This window comes from Lissotriton vulgaris, chromosome 8, assembly GCF_964263255.1.
Source record: "Lissotriton vulgaris chromosome 8, aLisVul1.2, whole genome shotgun sequence".
In the NCBI taxonomy this organism is placed as follows: domain Eukaryota; kingdom Metazoa; phylum Chordata; class Amphibia; order Caudata; family Salamandridae; genus Lissotriton; species Lissotriton vulgaris.
In genome coordinates, this window is record NC_141696.1 from 284,935,268 (window position 1) to 284,958,778 (window position 23,511).

The window sequence follows — 23,511 nt, forward strand, 5'->3', positions numbered from 1 at the left end:
TAGTTAACCCTATCGGGAAGAGAATGCAAGATCTGAATGCCTTAACTCCTTTCGCATATTGCCTTACATGTGCCCTACTGTCTATTTTTGTGTTGATAAAAAGTAATTAGTATTTTTAGTTACCTCGTAGCGTGAGTTGAGTTTATTTAGTTTCTCCATGCAGTGCTATTTGTCTGTTCCTGTGATTTCTCCTTATTCACGTCTCCTGTGTAACCAACCCGAGAATCTATGTACTTATTCTGACTGTGCAGAACCTCCATTTGACGGTTTTAGGGTCAGAGTACATTGAAAGATTGTAAAGAGACAGACTTTCGACCATGGATCCCCCTCTAAATGATGTATTTTTACAGTGTCACCCAGAATCCATTTCACCTTTTGTATTTGACAGAGTGCCTCGCACAGATGGTAGTGCCATTCTCTGCAACCGGTACTGCTGGCTTTGTTCTGTCATTTCTTTCAACATTTCCACAGGCCTGTTAATGAGATTGTAAAAATGCACACAATTGTATCTCCTAGCACAGATTCCCCCGCCTGCCCCCCTTACGCGCAGTTTCTGATCATCCATGAGATGTTAACTAAATGTGCCATATATACCTGTTGTGCATTTGTGTTATAAGATTAGAGCAAGTACTTGAAAGTTACATGAGAAAAAGGCATTCACATAAGAAATCTTTGTGTTCTGTTTAGGTGAGGTTTCTCTGAATGCCTATAGTTTTTGTTGATGCACTTGCTCTACCTATATGCTTTTGGGCTTCATGATTTAGCAGTCCGCCTCCAGAAAATGATTCCAATAGATCATTTCCAATCCAGCATGTTCAAGGTAAGCGTTGGCGGAATTTGCGTAGTCGCGTTACGCAAAGTTCAGCGAAACGGTAAAAAATCTCCGCGAGCTACGCAGAATTCCGTGAGCATGCAAGATTGCTTGTTCCGCCCGTTCACCATCTTGTTTCACTCATCCCGCCTGCTCGCGATGCGTATTTCCTGTTCGTGGATGTCCGGTGGCACTTTCGAATGACGTGTCTGCGATCGCACACTCTCGTGGTGCACGCGAACCGATAGAAAAACTCGTCGGCGAATGCAGGGATCCCTGTAAGTCTCACCGTGCGCGTGAACACTCATTTTGAAAGCGCAAACAAGGAAAAAATTCTGCTAAGCCGCGGATAGCAGAATTTCCGACAATTTCACGTTCTCTGCAGAACGTGGAATTGCCAAAATTCCACAAATTCCGAGAGCGAAACAGAATTTACCACCCAGGGCTAGTTTAAGGAAGGGCACTGAATACCCATTTGTTAAACAGAAAGGTATTTACACTTTTCTGAAGGAGATAGGGGTCTCTTTCTTCAACCCACATGTCTATCTAGGCACTTGCTTTCTGCAAAAGAGTTTGCCTAATTGATGTTTATTGCATTGAATTGTGGAATAGTTTCTATTTTTCACTAGAACTCAAGTTAATATATAGTATGCTGTTTTCATTTTCCTGTGTGCATGTTGCCTTTGTTCTTGACTGTTCTGTTGATGGTTCTTATTTGGACAGGGTAGCAGACATTCCTTTAGTTGCGTTTTTTAAAAAAAATCTTATTTTTCTGTATTGTAATCAATACAGCAAAAGCAAAATGGTAGATAGCACCTTGCACGATGACAGGTACAATAACAATGACTGAAGACAATTTATCGGTAAAGAGTCACTGTGATATTGGGCTATTAAGCAACTCCACAAGTGGTAACTGAGTTCTCCCCACCAATATGTCATAAGCTGCAACTGCTGCTCAGAGGTGTTTGAGAGCCCCATCAGGATATCACCCCCATCGTCATCCGCTCAGTTACTGTCCGATGCAGACTCGTCCTGATTTGGATCTAGGAAAGTGTCAACTAGGGCCCTCCAGTCAGCTAGGTCTTCATTCAACTTATCATCCCGTCTGTTAAGCTTCGTGTGAATCTCTTCTGCTAAGGCCCACTCCTATACATCTTTATGCCACATTGGGATCTCTGGTGCCCTTAGCCCCATCCAGGTGATAGCGACACTCTTTGTGCTAAGACCAGTACCAACTGTAAGAATATGTATTGCATCATCCTGCCCTTCAGCCGCTACCAAGAAGGTAGCATTGGGGAGAGCGTCCTGTTCAACTGCATAATCCTAGTGATGTCGTCTAAGACCAGTCTACCACAGCTGGTGCTGTCCGTGTAGATGCAATTGTTTTTTTGGCAGATCTGTTCAAAGTGGTTTTGACTATCTCCGGCTGAGTAGAATATTCTCTATTTTAGATCCATTATGTTTGTACACTGTTCAGGTTAACTCTTATTGTGCTGACTTACAGGTAGACTTATATGTTTTTAGTGATTTGGCTCACTAGGATGAGGTTGTTAACCTCTTGACCACGGCGCAAATTCCGCAACGGTGTTGGCGAATTAATGATTGGGTGGGGTTTCGGACGGCTCCTGGCCGTGCTCCGCACACGCCCACTGTGACGTCGGACGGCCGGGGGGTGTCCGACGAATGCAAGGGGTTAAAGAAAGGCCAAGTACTTTTTTTTTTGGTGTGTGAAGTCCACAAGGCCTTGTCAGATCAACTTGATGTTGAAGCATCAAGCTTTTCACAATAGTGTTCAGTACTGTTAACTAGTCTGAAGTGTTAAGCTCTTGGTACTGCAAGTCATGTCGTTTTTTGTGGGCTTCACTTCATGCTAGCCTCTAAACGAATTCCCTAGTCTCTACAATAGACACAGATTTAGGAGTATAGTCTTATGCTGTATCTGAGGTTCTATCCTCGCATTGGAGTATGCCTTCTCTTCTTGCAATCACTAACTTTGGCCAGTCAGATTTTCAAAGGAACTAACTTGGATCATTGACCTGGAATCAAATAAAACCTTATGCCTCACAGTCTCCTTATTCCTTTAAGCTCTTATCTTTAAACAATAGGACTACTTGGAAAAAGGCAAGTGTTAGGTTAGCAAGTCCTATACAAAAAACTCCTTGACAAAGATCCTCCAGCAAAGTGTCCAATCTACTAAGGTGTGTCAACACAAAAAATCAACCTGTACCACTAGATATGGTACAGTGGGAAAGGTTTATGAGCCGGCATTTAATCCTGATCCTGATTTTACTACTGTGACAGATTATGTTTTTAGTGAACTCAATTTAAACCCTAGCAGAATCCACAACACTGGCATTTTTGGTGAAAGTAGTTTCTGAGTTTCATCAATGGTACCAGTGATACTCGAGTTATTCTGGAATGAAGAAGATGGAGACTGTTCAAAAGGCATGGTTTTTATTAAGCTCAGATTCCCCATGTTAAAGATTGTGTGCTCAGCGGCAATCACCTTTTAATTAGATGTTATCCATGGGGAGATAACACCCAGTCTCATAGTCCACCTACCAAAATGTGGTTTAGTGAGAAAGTTATAGGCCTTGAAACAAATAATTCTGCATTGTGGTCTTGGTGCTCCTGTCCCACAAAATGTTTACTGATGGTCAAATTTTGATCTTCCTATGCCTTTGTCCTTTTAATTGCAATTATGTGATAGAAGTGGGCGAACCACTGGAGACATAGCACAAACAAAGCTCAATTGAGATGCCTCGCTGTGGTCCAGATCAGTCCTCAAGCCCAAAGTGAGGCAGTTAAATTGACTTCTGTTTGCCACCCACACTTCAAAAGTTAATGCATTGTATTTAATTATTGGCGCATGAGGTTAATCTAAAATAAGAGAGGGAAAGAGATAACCACGTGGTGGCTGAATTGCAGTGTGAAACGCGAAAATGTGAGATCAATCCCAGTTTCCCACTTAAACAAATTGTGTGATACGAGGCAAATGTTTTATTTGAGTTTGCCTCCTTTTTCTCTATTATTGCATATGAGAGCATCTTGAAATAAATTAGTTCAGGATGTGTGCTGTACTAAACCCTCTGTAATATATTATGTAAGAGACTATAATGCTATTCCATGTTTAACAACCTAAGCGACACATAGGGTGCACATGAAAACTGATTTGCTTCTTGGCACGTGAACAGCAATGTCATGAGGGCAGCGGCATGCATGAATGTTTCTCAGTTAATGTTTGAAAATAGTCAATTTTAATAAATGCCTCTCAATGTTATATAATCTGATATACTAAAGTGAAGGCATGTTAAAGAAATACCTTTTTTGAAATTCGAAGAGACGTTAACATATTTTTATATTTTTGTTGCAGGATCTCTTTAAACGTGAAGGCGTTCCCGAATTTTTAAAGATCAGAAAAGTAAACAGTGCTGCTCTTCACCATGGGGCCTGCATGTAAAGGTCCGAAGAACCGTACAGTAAGTATTCCTGCAATAGACTGTAGCAGAAGAGCTGTTCCTTTTGTTTCATTCTTGTATTGGGAGCCTAGCATAAAAGTATTTAGGGATTGACCTTCAGACTAGGCCGGTATGCCTTTAAACTAGTACAGGCCTTTTAGGCAGATCCTGTTATGGGATGAAATGCGCAACTTGCATAGGATAAAACACATTGTTGTAACCTTGTAATTTGTCTAATAAAACATTGTATAATTTACTTAATGTAGGTATGAGTCATAAGTGGGTGAAAGTGAGAGATTAAGGTAGTAAGTAAGTGAATGTGTGGGAGAAAATAAGTAAAACGGGTGTGTGTCTGAGCTGGTGTTGAGCTTCCCAACGAATGTCTTGCTTTGTCAAGACATGTACAGACTAATATATGGACCAAGTATTCTAATTCTAGTGAAAGAGCAAACCATTATATGGTTAAATCCACAGAGCTTGTAAAAGTAAAACTTATTTCCAGTATGGTATGTCAATAGCAAAAAAAAAAGGGAAAGAATGACCATGAGGACACATTTGTCAAAAAGCATGTATGTATGTCCATTATTTGGACAACTATTACAACAACTGTCCAATGCCAGCTACCAGTGATATCAGTGTAGCGCTTTCCACTAGGGTGTATCTTAGAAGCCACTGTTACAAGTGACATAAATCTGTTTTGATTTTCTGCTGTGTTGCGATATAGTATCCCCATTTCTGCTCCGCACAACAAAACGTCCCATCCAGATCTTCATTTTGGGCCCTTGTGCACTGACTGCAAGGGGGCCCAACTCATTGATTTACAAACGTTTCCATTCATTGTTAAACTACAACCAAGCAAAATGCCATCACTCTCACAACCTGGCATTGTAAATAGTGAAGGGCTGGGGTTGACCCAAAAATAAATGAAGCGGACAACAATGGTAATGGCTAAAAGATGCTGGGCTATTAACCACTGTATGACAAATTCAAAGCCAATTGTATCTTTGCATCATTAAGAATCATAGTTTCCTGTGACGTGACATACATTGAAGTCAAATTGGTTTCTATACATGCTCTAAGTACACTCACCACTTAGAAAGCACCATACTCTTCTACTAAAATTATATCTGATGGTTATTACTTTCAAGATTTATATTTCAAGCATTTGGCTGTATATTTTTTAATTTCTTTTCTTCTTTTTGTGTATGTGACTTAAGTTTGCAGTAAGAAAAATAACAATCTTACCTGATTACTAAGTCAATTGGTATGGTTATGCTGTTTCTTGTTGTCCTTTATTGTATTATCTACACTTTTACTTTCTTAATGGTTAATAATACCAAGGTATTTATTTTACATTTGGCTATAGATTATATTTAAGATGCCCCATAATACACTTGTTATGTTGGTTTTCTTTTACTAATTGTAACTATACTAATTGTAACTGTTAACATATGTATGATTTTTTTGCGGGAGTAGTATTTTCCATATGTGGGTCTTAATGTATGCATACAAATACTCAGACTCGGGTCTAAAATCTATGCCTGAAAGGTGGCCGGTCCTTTTGAAAGATACCAACTTTCTAAGTTTTCGAAAAAATGTCAAGACTTGACTGTTTGACGCATATGGCTTGGAATGGAATTGATGCGCCTCTGAATTCTCCAACTGAGTGAAGAGACTTTTTATAGGGTGGACGTTTGTGCTTTAAATAAAACCTGGTAGATAGATATACACCTTATTTGAGCATAGGGACATACAATAGTATTCTTCATCTGGCCTAATGTGACAACACCTCTTCTTATGGCCTTCTTAACATCAACAACTAGATAGTGGGTTAGCTGCCTTCTGTAGATATAGTGTATACATCAATGCATCCCATTCTGTTCTATGTGAGATGCATCCTGACAGTTGCATTCAAATACTGTCGCAAAATAAAATCTGCGCCATATTCTTGGAATTGTTCTCTACATCTTCTGTTACCAACATTTTGGTAGTGCACTTAGAACCCTAAAAAGCACCAAGATGATACAAATGCTACAGGGCAATACAAATGGTATATGATGTTCATGTACCAGAGTCAAGGTGATCTGTTGTCACTGTGTTTTGGTATGTGAAAAAATCTCTGTCTAATGTATGCTTTACTAATGGTTTTTTTCGGATAATGAACTGAATAGGATAATTTACATCCTATCAGGAACTTTATAAGGAGGACACCCTAAAATTCCTCCCTGCCCCATCCCTGTCCATGCAACATTGCCAAGATCAGTGTAGGGCGGTGATAGTGGCTGCACTCATTCTCCTTCCAGGCCTGCCAAGTTTCGGATTGTCTTAATGATCTGCTCACTGGTCTGGTCCTGGGGCCACTGAATACAAATTCTGCCCAAGGGGGGACCTTCAAGCCCATTTATGGCCCGTTGAAAGGCCAGACAGCTAAGCATTTGTCAACTGTCCACTTGTATTTGTCAGATGAGGATTTACTGGATAATGCTTCACAAGGGAGGAGTAGAAATGATCTACCAGAAGAAAAAGCACTCTCTGGAGTGGCATGTCCTCCCCTGCAAAGAAACATTAAAGAAATAATTACCGAAATCACAAATTATATCTCTTTCTTTCAATATGTATCCTCTTTGAAAACATCTGAATATTGAAGTGAAGCTACTGTCGTCCAACGACAATTAATACCTCTCACCTGAAACTCTTTTAAAAGTTGTCAGTTTTCTCCCATAAGTTAGCCCTTGGTTTAGAGCAGGTTTCCAGATTATAGATTCACAAAGGAGCTCATAAGGATTCATGGAAATCAATATATATGTTTTTTCTCGACAACTGCTTTGCAAATTTTGATGGAGGTATGTGCATCAACGGGAGTCCCTTGTCCTAAACCTCCAATAAGTCTAGGAGTTTTCCTACCCATTTCCATCCATATAACATACTCCTGTTCTTCCTATAATTCATTTTGTACGTGTTCACTGGTGACTTGTAGTATATCCTTACCTTTTTCGTCAAAGACCTAACTGAAACTACAGAGGATTGCTCTCTTTCTGCAGTCCCTCTAATAAGCAACAAATGCTGCCATGGACCTTATAAAAACTTCTGCTCTCCCGCCAGCAAGAAATGTCCTCACAAAGGTTACAGCATGACAAAAAAGCTGTAATTCCACTGATAGCAGATAGATGTCGAACACATAGACTACAAGCAGCCAAAATAACTTCATATCCTCTAAGTGCTGTCTTACGCCTGCTAAGTGTTGCCAAATTCCTCAAAATGTTCTTCATATCTCTCAAAGTGACATCATGCACAAAAACTCCGGTACATACGTAGGACAAGCCATCATAGGGAGAATCATTGCACTTTCTGACCCAACTCTAACATAACTGATGCTAAAGTTGATGCTTCTCTGTGTGATTGAGGTCACGAGCAGTGCATTTGAGGAATAGATGATTATGGATGTGTAGCTAACCATAACTGGTATCATAACTGGTACAAGTGGCTTTCCTGTGACCATGTTTGGATTGCAAACGTAATTATTCTTCCCCAGGGGTTTTAATCATGTATACTATTAGGTAATCTTGCAAGAAAATGATAGTGCATTTCACAAAAATGTTTTAAACAATTTCTTGAGTTTTATCTTTTACATAGTCCACTGCTCAAAATATCCAAACAATACGACACCAGGCTATATCCTTTGGAAATTGCACACTTGACTTTCCCCTTTCTCCAGGGTATGTTCTGCGAGCATACCTTCCTGGGCTGCATTATAAATGTGGCTCATTTTCCTTCATTGCACTGGTTGCAATGAAGGAAAATGCACAATATTATGATGAATGCGCTGCCCTCCAGGATAGCCGCGAATTTGCGCTGCCCTGGGTGCAACTTATTCATGTGAAAAACCTGAGCTGCTCCGTGCTTTCACAGTGCAGGCGCCAACCTGCCTACATTTTGGAGGGGGAATAGAGATCACCTTGCAGGCAGATCCTGTGAGTGACTGCACCAGCCTACAAGGGAATGTCTGGAGTGTGGGGGGCCCTTTCCCTACCTCCACAGGTCTGCCATCAGGGTGCGCACTGACAGTGTGCCACCTTTTAGGTGGTGCATTGTCAATACGCCTCCTGAGATCTTTTTTGCCTTTGTGCCTGTAACACAGCACTTGCTAGAAGGCAAAGGGATACCCTCATTTGCATAGGGCACACCCCTATGCAAATGAGGGAACTCCCTCCGAAGATAGCGCTGGCGCTTAATGTGCGCCAGCACAATCGGTATTAGAGAATGGACCACACAAGCGTCTGCAGCCCCTTCTGTGATACCGAAATGCACCGGGATTGGAGGGGAGGGGGAGCGCAAAGCGGGCATAAACACCCTTTGCACCCCTGAAGCATGTGTATAATATGGCCCTTGTTCCTGGTCTCATTACCTCTAGGCCCTGGCCTGCTTCCGGTTCAGAACATCCAAAGTACTTGAAAGCAGACTTTTTCCATGGGTACACGGGCCATGTGGAATGGCAAAACTCCTTACCCTAGACCTGCCAACTCACCCTATCCCACCTTGTACCACACAATAACTGCTCTCTTCAACCGGGCAACCGGCGGGGAGCTTATATCACACAGTGGGAAACAAAGTGAGTTTGAAACCAATACTGAGAGTAGGTTTCCGGCTCATGTAAGGTGTCTTCGCACAGATTATGTCCTTTTTAGGGTTTTGAAACATCCCTGGGACATTAACAGTGGCTTCAGAAGCACTTGTCTTTGTTTTTTTAATTGGGGGTGGGGGAATCTAAATGTAATTCTTCAGCAGTTTGGGCACAGAGCCACGCCCCTAAAAAAGACTATCAATAACTGGTCCTATATTAATTGGCTCAAGAATCCGCCCCCTCACCAGCCGTATATAGTCATATTTGTTTAGAGTAATTAAAACTTGTTTGGGGTGGTTCCAGAAAGCGCAAGTTGAAGCCCATTTAGGTCCGCGCTGTAGTAGCCAGAGTGGATTCTATGCAAGGAGTAGGCACACAAGGGTTTACCCTATACTCTAACTAAAATACACGCTGGCCTTGCCCCCTGCTTGCTTTAACCACAGGACATTTAGTTGCTTTCATGTCTTGTGTGCAATGGTTAAACCCAGTAACCATGCAAGATCTACCATCCTGGAGTACCCTGGAACTCTGTCCTGTGAGTACTATGTACAGGGCATTCTTCTGCTCAGCACGCACATTTTTTAGTACTCGTTAAGCATAACCTGAGGCAATATTGCATAATACTGGGCATAAGTCAGTACACACGTCCAAGTAGTTGCAAGGTGTGACCTGCGGCCATGCCCTGCAATTATTGTTTGCAAGCTATGACCAAAGGTCATGCTTTTTGCCCAGCAGCCATATCGGTAGTACCTGCTGCACAAAGTTGAAGGCACAGGACCTTCCAGATCTCTGTGTGCTCTTTACTCCTGCCTTCTGTACCAGCGATACATAGACTTTTGTTAAGGGTCATAGGGAACTGAATACATTGTGCGTGCTCTTTGTCCTGTGCGCAATATTCATGGCCTGCAATAATTGCCAGCTTCCTGCCTGGTGAGTATTGGTCACAGGGCACAATGAAATCGCGTTAGGCCTTGCTCCACACCTAGTAAACCTACATCTGTATTTCTTTTTCTTCATGTTAGGTGCCCTGTAAATACCAAAAAGGGGTTCTAAGTATCCTACCTGTGAAAAGATAGTAACATCAATGTGGGTAGGTGTGTGTGTGCGCGCCCACCTGTGTGTGTGTGTGTGTGTGTGTGTGTGTGTGTGTGTGTGCGCTCCTGCTTGTGCGCATCTGTGTGTGTGTGCTTGTGTGCGTGTATGTGTGTGTTTGTGCACGCACTTGTGTGTGTTAAACCCACCGTCATTGGGTAGGCTGACCCAGAATACATCATGACCAGCAACGGTAATTTAGTACACTTACTGGTACAATTTGATGAGCTTCTCTTTCTAGGACACACTTGAAGCTCCTAACCTTCAGGCCCCCCGGTTTACCTAATGTGACAGAGATGCTGGAGGAAATTAGGTGTTATCTCTTTTGACATTCCGATATATGGCCTCCTGCTTGTCCCATTCTGCTAAAAGTTTGGGTGTGTGGTACAGCATAGTTAAATTTTCTCAGCCTTGGAATTCTGAGCATTTTGAGGCACATGTGCTGGGCTTAGCAGTTCGATCTGGACTGTTCCCATGAGGCACATGGTCAAGACTAATTTGCATATGACTGGGTCCAAACTGAGGTGGAATAGTGGGCAAAAGAAGGATGGATTTAACACAGATCTCTTGACTGGGGGAGAATGTTTGAATCATTCAGCATTCCATCCATCATTTGTTGCAGTTACATGGTTCATAGTTAGGCATGTGTCGCCTGATGACCTCCAAGCATGCACTGGTGATGCTTAGCATGCCCACCAGACCAGAGAATTATTTATCACAGGGAGGCGCCACCACTCCTGCTTTTGTCGAGCAGGCTATTTGTGCAGTGCCGTCTACCAGGCTATTTGTGCAGTGCCGTCTTTCAACTGACAACAATGGCGAGTGAGATACATAAAATATCTCACCTGGGGTGTGGAGTGGCCTGTTTGTGGAGCCCAAGTGAATTAAGGTGGAAGATTGGAGGATATTGAAGGTAAACGAGGAGGAAAAACAGGTGGGGAAGAAAGGGAAGCCAGATACTGGTCTCTAGCTATATTTCCACACAGAGAGTATAACTAAAGCTCCATCCGATGACGACCTGATAACCCTGAAATTAAAATCTAGTCAAGCACAACAATTACATAAAAATCCAGTAACTTGCCAAAGATAACACCAATTCATTTCAGCACCTGTTTTACCCGTAATGTGAAACTATTTAACGCACTAGCAAACACCAATTATATTTTACTAACAATATTATTAATAGTAGTTGTAGTGCTTTCAGAAAGTATGTTGCTGCAGATTATTCAGTAACATTGGTTAAGAAAATTATACTATTTGTTTTCAGGTTTTGAGCACAGAGAAATACGGTAGACTAGATTAAGCCTTGTTGGGCTTCTTAAGTGAAGTGCACCTTGAGTCCTTTAGCACAGTGAGCATGGTAGCCCAGTCTGGGCATACCTGTGACACAGATAATGCCTTACTTAGAAAATCAAACAGGCATTGGAAATGCAATAAATAGGTCTCGCATTTGTTGGCGTCGGAGTTATTGGCATTATAAATGCCAATGTTTTTTACCTAGCCTCGTTACAGGGTGCAGTACCTTATGTGACTAAAAGAGGTCCCTTGGGACCCCATTTGGTACTACACCCTGCAATATTGCTAGGCAAAGGATATGGCGTAGTCGTGAGAGCTGCCAGTTTGTGAGCTGGGGATGCCTGTTCAAGTCTGCTGTTAGGCTCAACATCCTGCGATATGGGCTGATTGTATAATTTCCCTGAGCCCATGACTAGTTTCACAATACAAATATATGTGTAAAGTAACAAAAATCACGAGCAGGACAGCACTTGCCTCGGAGGGGTGGTGAGGGCCTACGATCAGTGTTGTTGGAGGGGTGAGGCTGAGGCTCATGATATAAAGTGGCGGGAAGCACATTTTGTGACAGAATAAAACAGTTATTTTATTTATTTATTTATTTTGAAAGTTTTATATAGCGCGAACAGGATCTTTGCAGATATCAGAGCGCTTTACACGGCTGGGAATGCCAGCAAGAGAGTGGGGTTACACATAAGTAGTACAGCAAATCAATAGTACAAGTATAACAGTTAAATGTGTGCATAGATAGTCAGTGGCATCAATAATACTAGGTAAGATACATATTTATAGAGTTCGAACAGCGAATTAAATGTGTGCGTAGATAGTTAGTAGCGACAATAATGCAGGTGAAATACATAGTCGCGGTGTTACTCCAACTCAAAATGGCTCAAGGTGAAATACATAGTCATAGAGATCGAACAAAGTAATACAGGTCAGAGTAGGTTCTTTCCAAATCCAAGCTAATAGGTCAAGTGTATTTGGCCATAAAAATAGCTTTTACTTCTTTCTTAAAAAGTGTGAAGGAGGAGATGAGCCTGGTTTCAGGAGGGAGTGAGTTCCAGATCCTGGGTGCCATTCCTGAGAAAGAGCGTTTATAGGTTTTTACCTTCCGGAATCTTCGAGGTTTTAGCAGAAGATTGTCTGTGCCTCTAGTGTTTCTAGAGCCGCCAGAGATTGACAGCTTCTGAGTGAGGTATCCGGGAGAGCTCAGATGTAGAGCCTTGTGTGTCATGCAGGCGATTTTCAAATGTATTCTGGCTTCAAAAGGCAGCCAGTCCAGCATTTTCAGATCAGGTGTGATGTGCGAGTGTTTTTTTGATCCAGTGATGAGTCTGGCTGCAGCGTTTAGAGAGGCTCTTAGGGGTGCAGTGCTGGTTAACGGGAGACCGCAGAGGGCGGTGAAGCCGTATTCAATTCGTGGGATTACTAAAGCTTGTACCTCAGTTTGGAAGTCTTTGGCTGGTAGGAAGGGTTTAAGTTTCCTCAGTGTATTGATTTGGAAGTTCGCTCCCTTAGTGGCTTTGCTGATATGCTGCTGCATGTTAAGGTTGGAGTCGAGGGTTATGCCTAAAGATTTCGCTGAGTCCACTATGATGGGTTGGACATTGAGTGCTGTTAACTGTTTAAGCCAGGTTTGCGTGATGGGGATCTTCGCGGGAGGTGCGATCAGCAGGAATTCTGTTTTCAGAGCATTGAGTTTGAGATGATTATCAGCAAACCAGGATTGGGTGCTTCTAATCGTAGAGTTCAGTAGTAAAATGTTGTTGGGGGATTGTAATTTGAGATATAGTTGGGTGTCATCTGCGTACATGTGAAAAAGTACATTGGATGCTTGAAGCAAGGTGGTGAGAGGTTCCATAACTAGGTTGAACAGGGTTGGTGATAGGGAAGATCCTTGGGGGACGCCTAACGACACAGGTATTGGAGAGGACATCAGGTTGTTACTCTTGAATTTCTGCGACCTGTTGTGTAAAAAGGAGGTGAACCACTTGAGAACAGTCCCAGAAAGACCCATTCTTGTGCTCAGAAGATCGAGTAATTTCTCGTGTTTGACAGTGTCGAATGCCGAAGAGAGATCAAGCAGGATGAGGAGGCAGGTATCACCTTGATCTAGGATTTGAAGGGCGTCGTCAATTATGTGAGTCATAGCAGTTTCAGTGCTGTGTCCTGCCCGGAAGCCTGATTGATGCGGGTTGAGGAGATCAAACAGGTCGATGTGTTTAGTCCGTTGTAGTTGAACGCATTTTTCCAATAATTTGGCGAGAGTGGGAATATTGGTAATGGGACGGTAGTTGTTTAGGTCGGAAGGGTCGGCAGTAGGTTTCTTTAGCAAAGGTGTGACTTGTCCAACTTTGTGGGAGTCAGGGATGGTTCCTTCTTGGAGCGAGCTGTTGATGATTTTAGTCCAGAGAGGAAGGAGCAGTGGGATGAAATCTTTGACAGCGTTAGCAGGGAGGGGATCCGTGAGGTGATTGGAAGGTTTCAAGGTGTTGAGCAATTTGCCTATTTCTTCTTCGGAGTAGGTTTCAAAGGTTGACCATGTTGCATTGTTTTTAGGTTCGGTGGGTGTTATGCAGTTGAGTGTGTTGTGGAGTCTTGCGTCAGCGCGGAGATCATTCTTTATGTTGTCAGTTTTTTGGGTAAAGAAAGTGGCGAAGTCTTCACAGGAGGGTGCTTCGTGCAAGCTACTGAGAGGTTGGGGTTGTTCCTTGGCTTGTGTTCTGATTAACTCAAAGAGTTTTCTAGGGCGATTTTTTTTTGCGTGGTCGAGCTGGAGGCTGAAGAAGTTTGCTTTTGAGCGCTTTATTTTCCTGAAGTAGGCGTTTCTCTTTTTCTTCAGGGTTTTCAGGTGTAGTGCAGAGGGAGCTGTCCTCCAGGTGCGCTCTGCCAATCTCATGGCTCGTCTATCTTCATTGAGACTCCCATCGTACTATGGGTTGGAGATTTTAGCGGAGACTCTTTTTAGCTGCATGGGAGCAGCCTCATTAATTATTGAGGTCACGGCGCTAAGATAGTGGTCAGTCAGGGATTGGACATCTGTAACGCCAGTAGGGGGGAGTAGGAGGTCGCGACAGTTCGGGGGTAAGGATGATGGGTTGAGTTTTTCAGGTCTCTTTTCCAGACTTTAGTTCTGGTGGGTTGAACCGAGTTGAGTTTGACTTTTTCATTGATGTGAAATGTAACAATATGATGGTCTGACCAGTCACAGGGTTGAATAGTCTCAAGTTGAGTAGCGCCCTCTTTGGCGATGATAAGGTCGAGGATAGAGCCTTTCTCGTGGGTCGGGCTGTTACACAATTGTGTGAGGTCCAGTGCGCTGAGGAAGCTTTTAAGACTATTTACCACCGCATCGTTAAGATCGTTCCAATGGAGGTTGAAGTCACCCAGGTATATTTGGGTGAGCTGTCGTCCTGCGTTGGTTGAAGTTAACCAGCATACAGGCAGGCCAACTAACTAAAGAGTTCTCTCTGAGCATAAATAACCTGAACAATAACAACCACATGTAAATGGGGCAGTCCTCATGGGAGGATACAAAATTCCAAAAGGAAGTACTACTATGTGTATTCAGCAATGAAAAGCCAGCATTTCTAAATGATCGCAACAAGAACCAATTAAAAAGATGGGCATTTTTTCAAGCCCATATCCTAGAGAGACAGCGCAAGCGCTGCCTGGGCGAGATCTAAAAATGACAGGTTGAATGTTTGACTTAATCTCAGCCACTGGTAATTACTCAGGTTGCATTCTAGTCCATTGGTTTCGTTGTTGTCCACTAGTCTACTGTAGAAATCTGACTTGGTCCTGCTCCAACAGGAACAGCAATCTCAAACTGCCAGGCCAGGTTCTCTCTAGACAGGAACACATGCAACGACCGACAGTTCCTGCCTTGTTGGTTATCTTCAGTGAGGTGCAGCTGGAGTCCTGTGACAAGGAAACTGGCGTCTCATCCCTGATGTGCAGCTTAAGCCCTCTAACAAAGTGCATGGAGTGCATGAGATGCATGTCTATGCATACCCATTAAACTTATGTCTTCTCGCTTAGAAAAACAAAAAAGTGATAGATGGTATTGTTGCGCTACTCACTCACTTCAGTCCATCATTTTTGCCTACAGACCTAATCCAGCTCCTGTTCAAATCAGATTTAGCTGTGCTACAATAGGGACAGTCCAGCCTAAATTCCTTAAATGGGAAATCGAGCAACTCCCGACCTGTTTCAGCCATGTTGGACTTCATCAGTGAGATGCGGCTTGAGCCATATGGGATGTGCATATGATACCCACGTCTACCGTTCCCACGTAGTTAATCTCACTTAAAGAGTACTTCCCCGGATTATTAACTGTGCCTGGGGTTAATTTAAGCATCCCACCCATGACTTTTCTTTTTTCGAAAATATCAAGAGGTTTTTACCAAAACATTAACTTTCAGACTAAGGTCACGCAGAAAGTAGAGATTGCGAAACAATATATATTTTTTTCTACATGCTTCATATACTTATGCTTATGTTGCAGACGACTGACGTATTGCTTGGTTTATCAGGCCTGGAATGATGGTGCAGAAAGACGAGAGCGATGTTCTTCCTCACATGCATACCCTTTCTGAGGCACCCCACCCCATGCCCTTCATATTACGTGCGACCTGCGCTCACCCACCGGTAATATGTAATTTACCATGATAAATCATCGATTTGTTATCGCTAATTGTTCTAAATGTACTTCAGCGTAGCTCCCAGTACCTAAAGGGTTGAAAGGTTGCTGTAATTGGCACCCACAGCTGCTCTCTCTTTTGACAGGGGATAATTTCGCAGCCTGTGCTTTGTGTGGCATCTGCCTAATTGGGCATTCTCACCGTGTAGCGGGCCTGCCTCCTCCAGCCTCCCCGCTGACAAATGGCGGCGGATTACAGATGAGGACACGCTGACCCGTTCGACCTTGCAGAGGCGGCGGGGAGGGGCCTCCCGCTACCACAGAATGGCTGCGGGTCACTGAAAGGACAAGGTCACGAGCCAGGTGGGGGGGAAATGACTTAATAGCACGTGACAGCGCTCTGACGGCGCGGTCACTATGTCAAGGACAAACGCATCATTGTTGATTATGCAGCTTTCTGTAGGGTGTCTCGTTGCAGCCTCTTGATATTACAGAGCCAGTTGGCAAGGGGGGACGTGTAAAAAGAAGGGCAGGGATGTGACACGAGCCCGGTCTTGCATTCCGTGTTAAGGGACCGGGCGGTGCTTAAAACGAATACTGCTTAGACTCGGTGTTATATTTTGTGGTTGGAATTGCTACGTTACCACGTGCCGTGCGCGGGATGACGAGGGCGCGCGCATTCTGTGGTGGCGTATGACCGCGAGACAATGTTATGTTGTTGATCGTTTGTAAAATGATGATAATGCGGCCCAAGGCCAGGAATAATGAGTCGCCTGCGATACATCAGGTGGCTGTTAATAAGTCTCCGTCATCACCAAGGAGCATTGCAGGGCTAATAAACTTGCAAGCAGCCTTGTTAGATTTCTATTTAAAAGACCGCAAAATACTTTATTGGGGTTTAATGAATGCAAATGGAAAGTTGAACAGTTTGAGTGTGGAATGCATTTTGCCCTTTTACACTCTGGAGTATTTACCTTTTTCTAACTTGCAGTTGTAGCCTTCGGTGGATAAGATGTTGCCAGTTTTGCCTTTTCATGTGTTTAATACATATAGCGCCAACTTGCCTGTGAAGCAGCAGAGCTGTAAAAAGGAGAAAAGCGCACAATTAAGAGCAGGCATCTAGGCACGTATACCTTTTGGAGGGGGGATGTAGTAGGGAGGGAGAGGTGTTGAGGTTATTTCCTGTTGCTATGGTTTAATAAAGCTTTTTTGGTACGGATTGCAGGTCACTGCTTACTGATCCTCAGATTTGTAAAAGAATGTGTCGCTTCTTTTCACCCTCGCGGGATCTAATGCCCCCCTCCCCCTCCCCCCCCGGCATAAATACTCCATTCATGAAGTGCAGTTAACTAACTTTGGTAAATAAATGTATCCTGTGCCTGCGTCTTTCTTTTGTTTGGTTCTGCCTCAGTGTGTCTGTCTAGTCTACACGTCTCTGCACCTGTGTACAAGTGTTTGTTGGTCTCAGCATGTGTGTCCGCGTCTGAATCTATGAACATCTGTGTAACTGTAAGCATCTGTTTGTGGGTATCTAATTGTGGCTCTACCTGCTTGTGACCGTGTGTGCGTGTCTGGGTCTGTGTGTGTGTCGTGTGGAGTTGTACCTGTGAGCGTGCCTGTGTAATGGTGAGTGCCTGTTTGTCTGGTTCCATGAATGCGAGTATCTGGTTATGAATCGGCCCCTGAATCTGTCGGTCTTTGGGTGTCTAGGCGCGGTACTGTGTATCTGTGTGTGACTGCTTTTGCCTGTCTATGTATCTCTTTGCACCTGCGTGTGTCTCTGGCTATGGGTCTGCTTGCGAATCTATGTGTCTGTGGGGCTTTTGCTGCGCGTGTTTCTTATAACTGAGAGTATGTTTATCTTTGCACGTCTGTGTGCGAATATCTGTTTGTGGATCTACGAGTGAATCACTGTGTGTGCGTCTGTTGGTGTGCCTTTGTGTCTCTGAACATGTACGAGTGCCTGTTTGTGTCTCTCTGTGTGCATCTTGAATGTGTCTAAGCATATCTCTGTGGATGTGTGCGTATGTTTGTGCGTGCGCCTGTGTCTGGACGTGCCCCCCTGTACCTTTACGTCTGACCTTGCCGCGTGCGTGTGCTGCGCGGCTCCCGGTGGCGGGGCGCAGCTCTGCTGGAGTTGTAATCCCGTGCCCTTGTGCGCGCAGAGCTGATTAGTGGCAGCGGTTATCTCGGCAGAAGACGTCCTGCCCTCCTGCCTGCATTGGTCGGGACCCGGGCGTCAGGGAGCCAAGTTGAAGGAGAAAGGAAGTATTTGCCATTAGTATTCCGTGAAAGCCGTGCTGTCTGCAGAACAAAGTAATTGCTGCCTTATACCTGCATTTGGCACCGCTGCAGCGAATGAAAGGTATGGTTTGAGGTCTTTTTTTTTTTTGCTTTATATTTCTAACGCTCCAGGAAATGTAGAACTGTTCCAACTGTAACACGTGCTGTCAGTTTGGGTAATGAGAAGAAACAAACCCTAATGTGCATTTGCGTTTCCTCTTTTATTCAACTTTTGTACAGGTGCAAGCGTGCATTATGCGATTTTGTATTTTTTGCCCTTTTCTTGCTTCTCCGGGTCCAAGACAAAATCCCCCAAATGCTCAGGCACTTAACACCCCAGCGCCCTGTCTGTGTTTCAACATTGACAACTGTGTGGTAGGTACAAACAGGGGTTATGGAAAAACGAGATCTGGATTCTGCTGCTTATTTGTTGACTAAATAAACTGTAATTCTTTTTGTATGTTAAATCACAGTTGCAGGTGGCGGGCTGTTTGTTGTGGATACAGGGTTTAGAGGTGCCCGGTGAGACATTCATACCATGCAGAATTGGAGCTTGGAACGGAAAGATAGTGTCATGTCCCACCCCATCGCCATCATCCCTGACGCAACTCATTTGAGTTGTCGCGTGCACTTAGGAGCATAGTAGTGTACTTTGCTGTCACCTTTGCGCACCGTGCTGTGCAATGTGTTGCTTACCTGTTAACTAATACTTCAGACATTTGTGGCACTTTTTTGTTGGTGTTTGCAGCTTTTCTGTAATTTTGATGCTTTCTCCAGTAGTCTGGAGGGAAATCTGGACACCTTTCATTGGCCTTGTTTTCAGGTATACCACGAAAAATGCTGGCGTTATCTAATGATAAGCAAATCTAGGAACATGTGTGTGATTGATAGAGGATGTTGCATGATTTAGGAAAGTGCTACCTGTAGTGGGCTGGATTAATTGGATAATCAATATTTTTTATGATCTTGTCCGGCTTTGCTCCCTCCATATATGCCTGGATCTAGAAGGGTGCGTAAAGCTCCTTTTCACGCATCCATCGTGAAGTTCTTTGAAATTCTTAACAAAAGTTTACGCTTTCCCGATATTTGAATGAACATCTTACAATTATGACCATTTTTCATCCAAAATGTATACAGAGTAAAAATACTCTGAACATTTGCCTTTGTGCATAGAAAATCTATACACAAGTTAAAAATTGTTTATAAAAAAGCCATGCATTTATTTTCCGTATCTGCAACTATTGAATGGAGTGGAACTTATCTTGCAAAGCCATTAAAGATAGTATTAATGTGCCAAATAGTTGCACGCAAATGTAGGCAAATTTAAACCAGAAAACTTTGTAAACTTCCTGAATTAGGAAAATCTGTAACTTTGCCAAATTTTGCCAATGTAAACATCACTTTATAGCTGTGATGAATGAGTTTCACTTTGGGACCTGCCCATGTCTAAGTGTATACCTTTCTTCATTTGTAGTTGCTGTGGTTGCCGTGACAAGCTATGTGTGGTAACAATTCAGGTATGATGTGCATGTGTTTAGCAGTTTCTACATATTCAAAGTGCTACCAAATTTAGCTCAAGCGTTCGACCAGGACTCGGCAAATATTACATTGCAACATGGACTATAATTGAAAGATAAAATTAAAGTTACAATTTCTTTGATTTTGTCAGTATTAAAGTTGAGTTCTGTTGGGACGGCTTTGATTGGATCGAGTTGAACGCTGTTTCTGTTTACTCTCGGCATCCGTTTGTGTTCCATCAGCCAATTTATTCATTGGTGAATTGTAACTTGTAATTAAAACTGCTCATCATCTGCAGTACAGAACAGCCTGTCTCGTGTGGTAGCTAATGGGTACATTTCTGGGAATGGCTGTCTTCGAGGAAATCATTTTAGAACATTTGAAGCGTGACGTCATTCAGTGGGCGACTGGAAAAAACAGACTGGCGTTCTAATAATCCATGCAGAATTGTCAATCTGTTTTTGTGGCTTCGTGAGGCATCAATAAATATCAAAGATACTCGTGGTAAGGTTGCTGAAAGTGGAAATTATGGTTTTTTAGGATTGCTTGGGAAGTAAAAATGAGTTTAAGTGGCCCAATTGATGGCAACACTCGTACGTGTTTGTGTTTCTAGGGAATGTCAGGTCACTTTAGAACATGGCTCTGCTCTATCAACCTCAAAATCTTATTCTAAGAGCTGTGCCCCTGCGTATTTTCCTCATGCATGCTGCAATATATGTCAAGTCAGTGAAACTAGATGTTAGTTCTACTTAAGTTTGCAAGGCACTTGTGCTCTGTGCTGAAATAAATGTGAGTTTGCAGTCGGGTGTGCTTGCTGAATGACAGTGTGTGAAATCTAACCTTATTTAATATATAAAATTCAGCATTTGTCACCACGACTTTTGATCTATCAAGTTTTACATGGTTGGGGAGAACGAACTTGGGTCTGTTATAGCAGGAGTAAAGAGCAAACTAAGTTGGAGCGTCTACATGAAAGGCAGTTTCAGGGTTCTGTTGGACCATATTTAGTTATTCTTTGTAAATGTATTGTTAAATCGGTTCCAGACAAGTTTTTTAAATTAATTGATGGGCTCCTTGTGAAATCTTTATAGATGCTAGTGAGGTTTATAAAACGGGAATATAAACTCTGTTTATTCCACATCATCACATATGAGGTGATTACTGAATCAAACAATTTGACCTCAAACACTATCCCTCCTGTCAGTTGGACAACCGAGATGATGGGCAATATTAATGGTGTTTTGCTCGCATGAAAGTGGACTTACTGGAGTCTTACGGGTGAACCTGCAGATTGCACAATGATCCCACCCATGATTGCACTGTCCACTGTGCTAACTTGCTAGCATTTCCACGGAGCTGACATGTCACAGGTGTTCATTTAATTATCTTAGGAGCAGGGTATGTGACGGAGTCGCACGCTCATGAAATCATTGTCAAAGCCCTACCCATGATAATTTAATGCAAACCTCCAAGCGGCATGCAAGGCTGGGAGACCGAAGCTGTATAAAAGTTTGCCAGAACTTCTTTTCAGGATACATGGACAAAAATGCAAGTCTGAGCTTCTTTCCTGAAACCCAACCAAGAGTCTGGCTTTTGCTAGAACGCCAGGTTTACCTCACTGACAAAATTCCAGTCATGGGACTTGTCAAGACCTGGCAGCCAAGGTATCTTCCAAGAATGTCTGGTCAGGTTGCCTGCCAGAAAGTTAATCAAGTTATCTGGAGTTTTTGTAAAGCGTGTTACTGATTTTCGGCCATTTCAAAGCCTTTCTAGGCATAGTGACCTGCTAATTTTGGTCTCTGGCTGTGGACAAAAGAGATTTTTTTCAGATTTGTCCTGAGCCCATTACACTTCCATGCAGTGCCCACTGGTCACAGCCAGCTGCACGCATTCGAAACCACGGGACTCACCTAGACCATGCCCAATACATGTACTTTGGTCATGCCCGGTTTCCACTGCTCTCATTTTCTTCTGCAAAAATAACAGTTGATGGACAGAATGCAGAACAATGTCATACATTCACCCCAGTACAGAGATCTGGGCCTAAATCCATCGTTTTTTTGCACTCCACACCACCCCAGTTCAGACATGGCCATTTGCAAATCAGCCTTGACCCTGTGCCTCATGGAACAGTCCAGCCCGAACTGCCAAGCCATGTCTTTCCTGGACCGGAATCAAGCATCCTAGGACTGGTTTCTGGCTATCAGCCGTCTTCAGCCAGGATAGCTTGACTCCAGTGATGTGGAGAGCATGGGACTCACGTCTGAGCATACCCATCCCACTCGTGGTGACAAATGCAAAAATAACAGTTGATGGACAGAATGCAGAACAATGCCATACATTTACCCCAGTAAAGAGATCTGGGCCTAAATCCATCATTTTTTTGCACTCCACACCACCCCAGTTCAGACATGGCCATATGTAAATCAGCCTTGACCCTGTGCCTCATTGCAACCGTCCAGCCCGAACTGCTAAGCCATGTCTTTCCTGGACCGGAATCAAGCATCCTAGGACCGGTTTCTGGGTATCAGCCGTCTTCAGCCAGGATAGCTTGACTCCAGTGGTGTGGAGAGCATGGGACTCGCGTCTGAGCATACCCATCTCACTCGGGGTGACAAATGCAAAAATAACAGTTGATGGACAGAATGCAGAACAATGTCATACATTTACCCCAGTACAGAGATCTAGGCGTAAATCCATCGTTTTTTTGCACTCCACACCACCCCAGTTCAGACATGGCCATATGCAAATCAGCCTTGACCCTGTGCCTCATGGGAACAGTCCAGCCTGAACTGCCAAGCCATGTCTTTCCTGGATCAGAAAAAACGATGGATTTAGGCCCAGATCTCTGTACTGGGGTGAATGTATGACATTGTTCTGCATTCTGTCCATCAACTGTTAATTTTGCATTGGTCACCCCGAGTGGGATGGGTATGCTCAGACGTGAGTCCCATGCTCTCCACACCACTGGAGTCAAGCTATCCTGGCTGAAGACGGCTGATAGCCGGAAACCGGTCCTAGGATGCTTGATTCAGATCCAGGAAAGACATGGCTTGGCAGTTCGGGCTGGACTGTTCCCATGAGGCACAGGGTCAAGGCTGATTTGCATATGGCCATGTCTGAACTGGGGTGGTGTGGAGTGCAAAAAAACGATGGATTTACGCCCAGATCTCTGTACTGGGGTAAATGTATGACATTGTTCTGCATTCTGTCCATCAACTGTTATTTTTGCATTTGTCACCCCGAGTGGGATGGGTATGCTCAGACGCTCAATTCCATTTCCTGTGGAACCAGAGAAGCGGACTGTGCTCCAGAAGACTACAGGAACAAGTTCCCATACCACGATGAGAGGAGACTAAATGCCTTTGGGTCTATATTTTTAAGATTGATCACAACCAGAAAAGTGAGCAGTCCTAAGCGGCAAATTAGAGTAACAGTATTCAATTCCGCAAGGACATGACTTAGGCGCCTCTGGATTTTAATATTTTAAAGAAGACGAATAGCACGCATTGGGCACAATTGCTCAGAATAGACCTTATACCCACGAACCTATATGAACAGAAGCAGCATATGAGTTACATGTTCCCTCCTCATAACTCTAATATTGAGAGCATAAACATGGAATAATCTAGAAATCCAACTCAAGCTCCGTAATCGGACTTCAAGGGTAATTATACTGATCCCAATATCTCGACAGAAAATTTAAGGTGTCTTGATAAAGGTGGACAAAACTTGGGAAAACCACCGAAACGCGTCGACGCTTCACTCAGTATAATTTAGGATCTCCACATCT

The 23,511-nt window shown here is 43.3% G+C and overlaps 1 protein-coding gene across 1 annotated transcript in view; it reads left to right on the forward strand.

The window, feature by feature from the left end:
• The first annotated feature begins 1,288 nt into the window (after window positions 1–1,288).
• The window catches only part of NRIP1 (nuclear receptor interacting protein 1), a 34,538-nt gene continuing 12,315 nt past the window's right edge, over window positions 1,289–23,511 (forward strand). The window contains exon 1 of the mRNA XM_086934052.1: window positions 1,289–4,290. The gene's annotated coding sequence lies outside the window, so the exon portion shown is untranslated. The remainder of the gene's footprint in view (window positions 4,291–23,511) is intronic.